Source organism: Nelumbo lutea, chromosome 7, assembly GCF_056320005.1.
Source record: "Nelumbo lutea isolate HS-2025 chromosome 7, American lotus-T2T, whole genome shotgun sequence".
Classification (NCBI taxonomy): domain Eukaryota; kingdom Viridiplantae; phylum Streptophyta; class Magnoliopsida; order Proteales; family Nelumbonaceae; genus Nelumbo; species Nelumbo lutea.
Window position 1 is genome coordinate 42,001,012 of NC_142690.1, and position 11,795 is coordinate 42,012,806.

The window sequence follows — 11,795 nt, forward strand, 5'->3', positions numbered from 1 at the left end:
AGCACAAGATGCACTCACACCAAAAAAAAAAAGAAAAAGAAAAAAAAAGAGAGAGAAAAGTGTGTGAGATGGAGCATAAAATGCACTCACACCGGAAAAAAAAAAAAAAAAAAGAAAAGGGTGAGATGGAGCATAAGATGCACTCACCCCTAGAATTAAGAAATTGTGGTGATAGCTGAGGTTCAAAGGGGCACTCTAAAGTTGAACTCTCATTAAGATTTAGTTACAGATGTGAAATTTAGTGAAATTTGATTATTAACCTTGACAATTAAGGAGCTGATTTTTATATGAATTAGGAGTGAAGGGTAGACTATGATGAAATTCATATTCTCCTTTCCTTGCTTGAATGAATTTCTATCTTAAAAAGTTCAACAGGTAAATGGTGAGAACAGAATGAGGGAATGTTAAGTTTATGGTTGATGTCCTTGCTTGAGGACAAGAAAAAGCTTAAGTGTGGGGGTATTTGATGAACCTACAATTCATCTATATTTTATGAGGTTTTTGCATGAAATTTTATGCTGGTTTAATTAGATTTTGCCCTATTTTAGCTTGATTGCAAAAAAGATTTCAGGGGGAGCCAAATCAACAAAAAGAAGGCAAAAGCAAGAAAAGAAAGCCCAAAATTTATCAAGTTCAGCCCGGCCCAGCCATGAGAGCAAGGGAGTTTCATTCGGCCCAAGTAGTGCAAGCTAACTCTTTGGAAAACCCAAGGGAAGAAGCCTAGCAAGAAGGAAATTTCGGCCCAGCCCATTTTTAGCCCAAATAACAGCCTAGAGTGTAGCCCACATGAGCTCAAAAGCAAGCTAAGTTGTAGCCCAAAGGGAGCTAGGGGCGGCAACTCCTACAAGTTTCTTGAAGAGAAGGAGGGAGCACTCAAGAAGGTTCATGAGGGGTGTAATACACCCAATTCTAGAGACTTCAAAAAGGGGCAAGAGCCCCCTTGAAAAACTATATAAGGAGGCCTCTAGGAGGGGGGAGAGGTGTTCAATTGCTTGAGAGGAAGGCTCTCCCACTCTTAGAGGTTCGGCCACCTTGAGAGAAGAGAAGAGAAGAAGGCTAGGCGCAAGGAAGAAGAAGAAGAAGGGCTGAAGGAAGTTCAAGACAAGCAAGCTAGAAGAGAAGGTGAGTTCGAATTGAGGGTTTGTGATTCAAAGATCTTTTGTAATAAATCAATTGTAGTTTCATTCTCTTTTGATTCAAATTCAGTTTCTTTGTTATATTTTCTTTCTTCTTTCTCCTTTTTTCCATTCTTCCTTGATGTATTTCAGCTTGTAAAATTTCAGTTCAGCAATCTAATTCTTTTTTATTCATTCAAATGGTCATGAATTGTACTTGAAGTTTCTTGAATAAGGGTGTTATTGTAGATTGATTCGGCCAACTAACCTTCAAAACTCAGATCTGAATTCTCAGATCTGAGATTGCAAGATCTGAATTGCTTGAAAGAAAATTCAGATCTGCAATTTTCAGATTGGCCGAATGGATCTAAAGCTTGGAATTCCTAGAGTGCTTGAGAGAGACTCTAGGAATTCAGATCTACTATTCAAGAACTGAATTGAGTGCAATGTTAGAAATAACTTGCACAATTCAGTTGGTGATCAATTCAGATTTGAATTGATGCCTTAGAAGTGTTTGAAGAAATGCATGCATGGGGATTAGATTCTTGCTAGAGATAGAAGAACAGTCACTCATGCATAGGATGAACATGCGCTTGAGAGAGGCTGTTCATGACCTTGGGGTTTCACCAAACCAAGGCTCAATCATGATTTATTCGAATGATCCAAATTGATAGATTGCTGAATTCTGAGATTGACATTTACTGCTTACTCTTCTAACCTGATTTGAAGGCAATTGGGCCAATGATTTAGATAGATTTTAATTTAGAATTTTTTTTAGCTTTCATTAAAGTTTTGATTATTTGTTGATCAGATAAGAAATACTCAATTTAGTATTGGTAATTGTTTCCTAAATCCTCGTGGGAACGATACTTCACTCACTACTTTATTACTTGAACGGCTAGTGCACTTGCTAGTGTCACAATGAGCCACACATCAGGGTGCCCCGCCTTGAACCCTCCCCATTGCCTTTCCTATATAATTGTTAATTACTAGTAAAATTAATAAAAATGTTAGATTTTGTAATTATTTTTATTTATTGAAGTCAATCAAAATTTTATTTAAAAATAATGAAAATAATAACTGTTATTAAAATTACTACAAATGATTAATAAAATTAAATTTATTAAAAAAATATTTGTTCATATTAAATTAACAATAATTATTTTTTTCTAAATCAACATTAAATGAAAAATACAATTATTAAAATTTTAAATATTAACAATAACTTTGAAAACTTTTAGTAACTAACAAAAAATCTTGATTAATTAATACTAAATAAAACTATTCAATCTTTTAGATTTTACTGTGCATCGCATGGGTCCCCACTAGTGTGTGTGTGTGTGTGTGTATATAGTCCACGTTACCATGTCTCTCCTTGCTCCATTACACCAACCATGTCACCATGTCTCTTACCACCACTCCCATTAAGCCATGTCACCATTTCCAACCCAACTACCTAAAATTATGTTAGACAATGTATGCCCTTAGCTCCAATCAGATTGATGTACATAACCATTTATTGTAAACGAATAAAATTACATAATTGATTCATGTTATATCTGGTGTTTATCTATGTAATTACCCTTAAACTGGACCCTTGTGGGACTCGTGTTAGTTTAGAATGTTCTCATCCAACTGATAGACTTGGGAAAGTTTGTCCTGCCAAGGCTAACACTAATGTATTGCCAAGTCGGTTGGGGTAACTTGTCTCAACTACAAGGATTAGACCCGAAGCACAAGAACTGTGTGTTTGTTTGAAACACTGAACCCAAACCATTTTCCAGTTATGCCCTGGACCTTGGAGATTGCTGGGCAAAACTGGAAAATTACATATAACCCTTAAACTCAATTATGGTACTGCACTAGGTGTCAGATTGGGCTATCTTTAATATGCTAATCAGTGAGATCCTTTGGGGGTCAAAACTTGGGTATGTTGGGGTAATCCAAAAATTCACTCGAGTGGGTGATCATAGATATAGGATCAACCCCTTTGTCGAACAAAGTGAATGATCGGGACTGCATTCTCTCTAATGGAAACCAAAAACTGTTGGCAGTTGATTTTAAACTTGTTTGAGATTTGTTTTATATATATATATATATATATATATATATATATATATGTTTTAAGAGAAAAGTTTTGAAAAATGTTTTAATTCTTGAGACCCATCCAAGCAAAGAATGCAACACTACAACTTGCAGCCAGGAGAGAGGTCCTTCCTTGTCGGGCAATGTTTAGTGTAAAAGACCCTTTAGGGCTATTTTACCTGATGAGCTATATCTCACTTAGGTCCATTGTCCTTGGGCCTTCATAGGATGGCTGGACTCAATGACCATTTAGTGTAAATATTGGACCATTAAGAGCCCATGCTAATGGACTCAAGGATTCACTATGCTTATCAGTGAATATGACCAGGCTCTTTCGCAGAAGCTAGGCCGAACCCATATGGGCTTAAGGGAGGACATTGTTGGGGTCCCATGCCATACAAAGAGAGCCAAATTGTTAACAACTAATTGGGGAGGTAAGCCACTTACTTAATGGGCCTAAAGCCCATGATTAATTGGATTAATCAGGATGTCACATGACAACTTAAACAGTCAAGTTACTTGGGCGAGTATGGGTATGGGTATGGATATGGGTTTGGATCAGCAATTAGGATAACAGGATAAATCTTATCCACTTAAAGAATCCAAATCCAAATAATGATTTGGATTAAAGACTCCTCCTAATTGGATTAGGTGTATTGATCATTAAGGATTATAAAAGGAGGAGGGGGAAGACTGCTCCAGACACACTTCTGCTCTCAATTCTCTCCTTCTGCTCTTGGTGCCTAAACCCTAGTTTGTTCTCTATCTTGTGATTGAGCGTGATCAATCCAGTTTTCTAATTTTTGCAAGAAAAATTATATTCAATTCGTGCTCACCTCCCTTGCTCGATCCAAGCTGTTGGATTGTAGTTCTTGCTAAAGGACTACATTGCTAAACCTGTTTCCATTCAAGCTGTGCTATCTTCAATGGAAACCACTTTGGGAAATACACGTGTGGATTTTGTATCTGGTATTCTTCTCCCTTTATTTTGGTTTCAAATCTGGTTTGGTTTCAGTACAAGAACAATCCTCGAAAAATACAATTTTTCTAAAACTGGGAATACGATTCCTAGAGGGTAAAAAGAAATGTTTTGAAATTTTTCCCTACCATTTAATATGGTTCATCCATCCATATGATGGATTTCCCCTTCCTCCAGTGGTATCTTGAATCAGAATTAAATCAGATCCGAAATTAAACTGAAATTGGTTCTAGCCGATTTGCGCAATTTGTAGTTAACTGACAAATCAGTTCTTAGTTTTGGGCGATTTTATCTGAAATTAATTTTATTTTATCATGCAATAATTTTAGAATTGTTCTATCATTATTTCTTGAACATTTGGGTTGTTGATGTGATGGAGATCAACTTCTTTATTGGCGCCAAGGTTTGCGCACCCTGCTATTTATTTATTTGATCATTGGTCAATAAATAATTCTTCATTATTTTTAGACAAAATGTATTAGAATTTATTCTTATGTAATTAATAGAAAATTAGGATTTTTCTATTTTTTTACATTGGAAGACTTGTTGGAGAATGCGGAGGAGAGATTAACAATTTCTTGCAGGTTTGTAGTTCGTCTGGATCAGATTCAAACCATCACACATGCAGCCCTAGATTGTTTATTTTTGCTATCATTGATTGTCAATATTCAACTGTTAATAATTTCATATCAAAATCTTAAGAATTGTAACATGTTTTGAACACCAAACACTAGGCTGAATTGACCTAGCTTGGTCCAAACTGGTTAGACCGAATCCATGGTTTGATGGGGTCTGATTTCAGCACCATGGGTCACATTTCAGGTGGCTCAAATTCGGTTATGGGCCAAGGGTTTGATGGCCCATCACATGGTACAATTCGGCCCTCCCTTGTAAAACCCAAATTATGTTAAGTTAAAGCAACATCAGCCCAACTACTACATGGGTCGAACTACCTTTTGCAATTTAGCCCATATACCTAACTGAAATTATTAGACAATTCATGGGCCTTAATGGGTTGATTGTTTGTTAACTTAAATTAATTAGAGTTTTACAATCCATTGATCGATTGGATCAACTTATGATTATGTGAATGCTTGTGATGTACTAATTGTGATTCATACATGGGCCATAAGTGCTTGGCCCAAGTTTAATCAAATGTGGCTCTCTGTGAATACCATGGCAGAATGTGTTGGACAGTGTATGCCCTTAGCTCCAATTAGATTGATGTACATTTTTATATTTATTGTAAATGAATAAAGTACATAATTGATTCATGTTATCTATGGTGTGTTTCTGTGTAATACCTTTAAACTGGATACTTATGAGACTCGTGTTAGTTTAGAATCTTCACAGCCATTGGGTAGACCTGGGGAGGTTTATCCTACAAAGGCTGATACTAATATGCTACCAAGTCAGTTGGAGTGGCTTGTCTCAGCTACTAGGGTGAAACTTGAAGGAAACCCTGAATCGGACCATTTTCCAGTTATGCCCTAGACCTTGGAGACAGATGGGCAACACTAGAAAGTTACACCTAACCCTTAGACTTGATTATGGTACTGCACTAGGTGTTGGATTGGATTGTCTTTGATATGTCAATCAGTGAGATCCTCAATGGGGTCAAAACCTGGTATGTTGGGGCATTCCCAGAATTCACCTAAGTGGGTGATCATAATGACAGAATCAACCCATTTGTTAGACAAAGTGAATGGTCGGGGAATGCACTCTCTCTGATGGAAACCTAAACTACCAACAATTGATTTCAAACTTGTTGAGATTTGTTTTGCAAAATATATTTATATAGAGATATACATAAATATTATGGTTTCACAAAATGTTTGCAAAAGGTTTTAATTCCCGAGATCCATGTAAGCAGAGAGTGTAACACTGTACCTTGTAGCTGAGGGAGAGGTCCTCTCTTGTTGGACAATGTTTGATCATTATGGCTAGAGAGGTTAAGTGTAAGACCATTTAGGGATTTTACCTGATGGGTTAATATCACTTAAATCCATAGTCCTTTGGCCTTCATAAGGTGGTTGGACCCAGGGACCAATTAGTGTAAATGTTGGGCCTGCTAAGAGCCCATACTGATGGGTGATGAGAGTAGAATTTATCACATTTTTATCCCCAAATATTTTGTCTTGCATATTTAACTAATTGGACTCATATTTCTTGTATTTCGGTTCAGGGCATGAAAGAAGGCATCAGGAGCAAAGAAAGGCAAATCGAATGATTTTACACAGTTTCGGCACCGTTTAGTAATATGGGCCAAACTCACGTATCTGAAATCCGATTGGGCCGATTCAAGACCTACTGGATAGAAAAGAGAAAATTCCACAACTTTCATGTTTGGGGATTTTGCAGATTCAGTCTACATCGAAGTCAAATTTGGGCCCGAAGTCGGGGAAAATTTGTAGGAATGCTCAATCCGCAACTTAAGCCTAACTTGCAGAAAAGCCTAGCAGTAGCCCAATTCGCAAAGGAGGTCCAATATGAATCCAAGAATAAGAAACTGAGAAGAGACTTATCAGATCTAAATTTATGATGTAATCCCATAAAGATAAAGAAATAGAGGAGCAATCCAGCTATCAAGCAAGAAATCTGCAAAAAGGAGGTGGCGACAAGGAGAAGAGGAGATTTCAACTCCAAGGGCGAAACCATGAGTTCTTCCTTTTCTCTTGTTTGTTTTATTTTTACTAGTATGAACTAATTTATCTATAGTTAGGGTTGTGGAAAGCTTAATCATATCAATGAATATTTTCATTTGATTTATTCAAAATCGTGATTTCCATATAGTCTATGAATTATCTTGCTTAATGCTATTAGGAGTGACCATCTCTTAATTGATCAGGCGTATGTGAATGAATCGAGAGAGGAATTCACATAGTTGACCACATAATTCATGGTGTGAATTGAATGGTATATAGGGGTATATACACATGATTCATCTGAATATAATAGTTTTTCCTTGGACCTAATGCGCTTCTATCTTGAGAATTCTAGTTGAGAGATCGAGGGGTTACCTGATAGAAGTAGTTTTAGTATATCTCGAGAGAGAATATTAAATAAAATTGGAAAGACTTCAGCTTATGGGAATGACAAATTATCTTGGATAATCTCATCCATTAACATTCATTAGAATGGTTAGATGGACTGAAAGCCCTAGCGAATTAAACCAATCGTTACATACTTTAGCATTGTTACTTCTGCTCTTGTTTTCCTGTTTTTGTTTTTTCATTAGTTCTTATTCTCAAATCTGAAATTCGATTGTCCAAATAATTAGGGAAGGCTATAGTTCTCATTCTCGAGTAGTATTTTTATACTACTTGATAACTAGTGCACTTGCTAGGGTTATATTTATAACTATCAATGGGCTCAGGAGTTCACTGTCTTCAGTAGTGAATTCAGCTAGGCCTTGTAACAGAGGCTAGGCTGAACCCATATGGCTTTTGTGGAGATCAATGTTAGGGTTCCACACCATACAAAGAGTGCCAAGCTAACTAGCAAATCAAAGAGGAAGTGAGCCTGATAACTTAATGGGCCTATCACTCATTTCAAACTGGTTTGATGAGATAAATTAAAAGAGGGTGAATTTGAGTTTAGATCTACTACTGGATCAGCAAAAGGATAAGATATGCCTTATCCACTTAAGATTTCAGATTCAAAAAAAGATTTGGATCAAATAACCCTTTCCTGATAGGATTAGAAAGCTGATCCAAAGAAGTTATAAATAGAGGGACAAATGCTTGTATTAAACACTTTTGCAAATCCTAGATCTTTTCTTTGTTCTTGCTGCCCAACTCAGTTCGCTCTTCATTCTTGGACTGATCAAGAAAGGTTCTTAGTTCTAATTATTGCAAGAAGAATCAGACCTGAAGTTGTGCTCACATCCCTTGTGTGATCCTCGTTGGAGGATTGTAATTCTTGATGAAGAATTACTTAGTTGATCCTGCCTCATCATAAGTTGTGTCATCTTCAGTGGATATGGGATTTGGTATCTACTCTGGGTGTGAACACCTATGTTAGGTGCTACTTGCATGGACTCCATATAAGGTATAACACTCTCTTATTCTTGGTTTTAGATTTTGGTCTGGTTTGTTTCAAGAACGAACCTCAAAAAATGTAGTTTTTCTAAATCAGGGAATAGGATTCCCGGAAGGGAGAAAGAAATTTTTGAAAATTTGTCTAGCCACCCTGCATAGTTCGGCCATCTATATGATGCATCTCCCTTCTCTTCAAAATGCACATCATTTTCATGGTTCCCTCAAATCATTGGATGATCTCCCCTCTTAATGGGCCCCCTAATCAATCTCTCCCCAAGAGAAACCCCTCAAAACCCTAGCCCGTTTTGGGCCCATTTGAATTTGACTTTATGAAAGCTAATGGGAGCCACTTTGGTTTGACCTAAATCAAACATAGGGACAATTTTACTTTTTCCCTCTGGATTAATATAAGTTTGAGAGATAGGGAATATCATATGATGAATTCTATAAAGGCCTTCCGTCATTAACATGAAGGCGGGCTAAATCAGCAGGTGGAGATGCACCATAAAATTGGGCTATTCAATTGCTGGTCTAGTCGATGGTATTACTTCATGAGATGATAGGTGCATCATAAACCGATGTGGGAGAGGCCTATCCTAAAATGGAAAACTCTTCCATGGTACATTGGGGTCCATGATATGATAGGTTAGCACTTACTACACAGAAAGGTTTAACCTAAAATGGCAATGAACCTTGTTTGATAGAGACCAAAGGGAAAGCTCATTGGATGGGTGGATATGATCCTTCATAGAAGGTGGTGGGGTTTTGTAGATTAAACAATTGGCTCCACACACCTATGTGATTTCCCACATTTCTAGAGACATGCACCATGTCTTTGTCACTGAGAAAGGAGAAAATCTCAGAGATGAACAAATGGAGATGGAACATAGATAAAAGACCATTCTATGTAAGTTAACATGAATTAATTTTAGGTCGTGGACTAATATCTATTGCCTTTTATCAAAAATGGCACATGGACAATTCACCAAATTTTTGGATGACAACAAACTCAAGGGACCCAATTATATTGACTGGTACCATCACCTTAATCTGGTTCTAACGTCCGAGAAATTGGACAAGGTTGCCAGGAACCCTGCTCCGGAATGTCCTAGTCACAAGGCTTTTGAGGCTCATAGGAAAGAATATTAGGAATGGGAGGAGAAAAATTCTCTTGCTCGGTGTTACATCATAGCATCTTTAGATAATGCTATCCAAAGGCAATTCAATAAGATCGGAGTTAGCAAAAGCATCCTAAATAGTCTAAAGACTATGTACGAGGAGCAGAATCGTTCTACTCATCAAAAGGTCCTTAAACTGTTACTACACACCATGAAAATGATGGGGTACACTAAAGAACTAGAGGCTCTTGGTTCCCAGCTTGATGATGACACCAAAACTGATGCCTCCCCAAACTCTCTGCCTCCCTCTTTCAATCATTTTGGCATGAATTATAACATGAACAAACTAAAGGTTAGCCTTAAGGAACTCAGCAATATGGTGTAGAGAGCTGAAGAACTTATTAAGAAGGACAAGTGATAGCCATGCTTGTTGAAGGTGGAAAATCAAGAAAAAGAAAAAGGAAGGGCAAGAAGAAGCCTCAAAAGAAAGCGAGCAAGCCGAAAAAGAAAAAGAAAGACAAAGCATCAGATGCATGTTACTTCTACAAACAGACCAGACACTAGAAGAGGAACTATCCTCAATGTCTGGAAACCAAGAACAAAGAAGGTAATTTTGAAACTCTTGTCATAGAGACCAATATGTTGGTCATTTCTGCATCCTGGTGTATTGACTCTGGGGCTTCTACTCATACATATAATACATGATAGGGGCTCAAAGAAAGAATATGGCTGAGTGATGACGAGGTGATCCTTTACTTGGGGACTTCAACAACTATTGCAGCTACAGCCATAGGAACTGTAGATTTAGTTTTCAAAGAAGGCATTATGAGACTTAAAGATTGTCTTTATGTACCCTCACTAAGAAGAAATTTGATTTTAGTTTCAAAACTTTGCCAATGATAGTTGTTCTATTTTACTTAATGATACAATTACTATTAAATTGAATAACAAATTCAATTCCTTACTCACGAAGAACTTGAGAATGGTCTCTATGTTCTCCGTCCTTCTCTAGAAACAAACATAACTGAAACTATAACAGAAATTATCCCCAAGAAAATAACACGTGATATAGTTAATCCCATGTGCCTATGGCATTACCGACTTGGCCATATTAATATAGATCATGTCATAAGGTTGGTAAAGGATGGTCATTTGGATTTTCTAACTATAGAAGATCTTCTAACTTATTAACCTTGCCTTCAAGGTAAGATGATGAAACGACTATTTATGGGTAAGTCTGAAAGATCAATAGGAACACTTGACCTGATACATACTAATGTATGTGATCCCATGAATGTAAGAACATGTAACCAACACTATTATTTTACAACCTTCACCGATGATTACTCTCGGTATGGTTACGTATACCTAAAGAGACATAAGTCTGAATCCTTTGAAAAGTTCAATGATTTTAAATAAGAAGCCAAGAAACAGTAAGGTGGACAAATTAAAGCCCTTTGATCAGATCAAGGAGGCGAATATCTCTCCAACGAATTTAGGGACTACCTAAAGGACAATGGGATTGTATTACAGTTATCTCCTCTTGATATACCATAATTAAACGGTGTGTTAGAGAGGAAAAACTGGACTCAACTAGATTTGGTTCAATCACTTCACGTCCACTCAGAACAACCTATATCTTTTTGGGGGTACACATTGGAGACTGCTATACACGTGTTGAATTGGGATCAACCAAATTTGTTCCTAAGACTCCATACAAGCTATGGACTAGCAAAAAACCAAGTGTAAGACACTTGAAGATGTGGGGTTGTCCGGCACATGTTAAAAGAACAAATGTTGACAAATTGGAATCCAAGACTAGTCATTGCCTATTTGTAGGCTACCCCAAAGGCTCTGTAGGATACCTCTTCTATGACCCAAGAGAGCAAAAAGTATTTTGTAGTCAAAATACCTACTTCTTGGAAGAATATTACATCTTGAACGACCATCGTCAAGAAATTGTTCTTGATGAGGAGAGCTCAGGAGTAGTGGGAGAAGTCACAAAGGTTCCAGATAATACTCAACTTAGAAGATCTACCCGGGTTTTTAGACCTTCAGTTCATTATTGCTATGATCAAGAAAGTTACTTGATAGAAGCCACGATCAGTGAGGAAGATCTCGTGACTTATGTGGAAGCTATGTTCGACATAGATTCCTTGAAGTGGGTAGGTGCCATGAAAGCCGAGATGGACTCAATGGAAACCAACGGGGTTTTGATTCTTATAGACTGTTCCCCCGGGGTGAAAGCAATTGGTTACAAATGGATCTACTAGAGAATGAAGGGCCCTGATGGAAAGGTTGATACCTACAAAGCTCGTCATGTAGTGAAAGGGTACACTCAAAATGAGGGAATCGATAATGAGGAAACCTTTTCGCTAGTGGCCATGCTTAAATCCATACGGATCCTGCTAGCTATAGCAGCACACTATGACTATGAAATTTGGCATATGGATGTCAA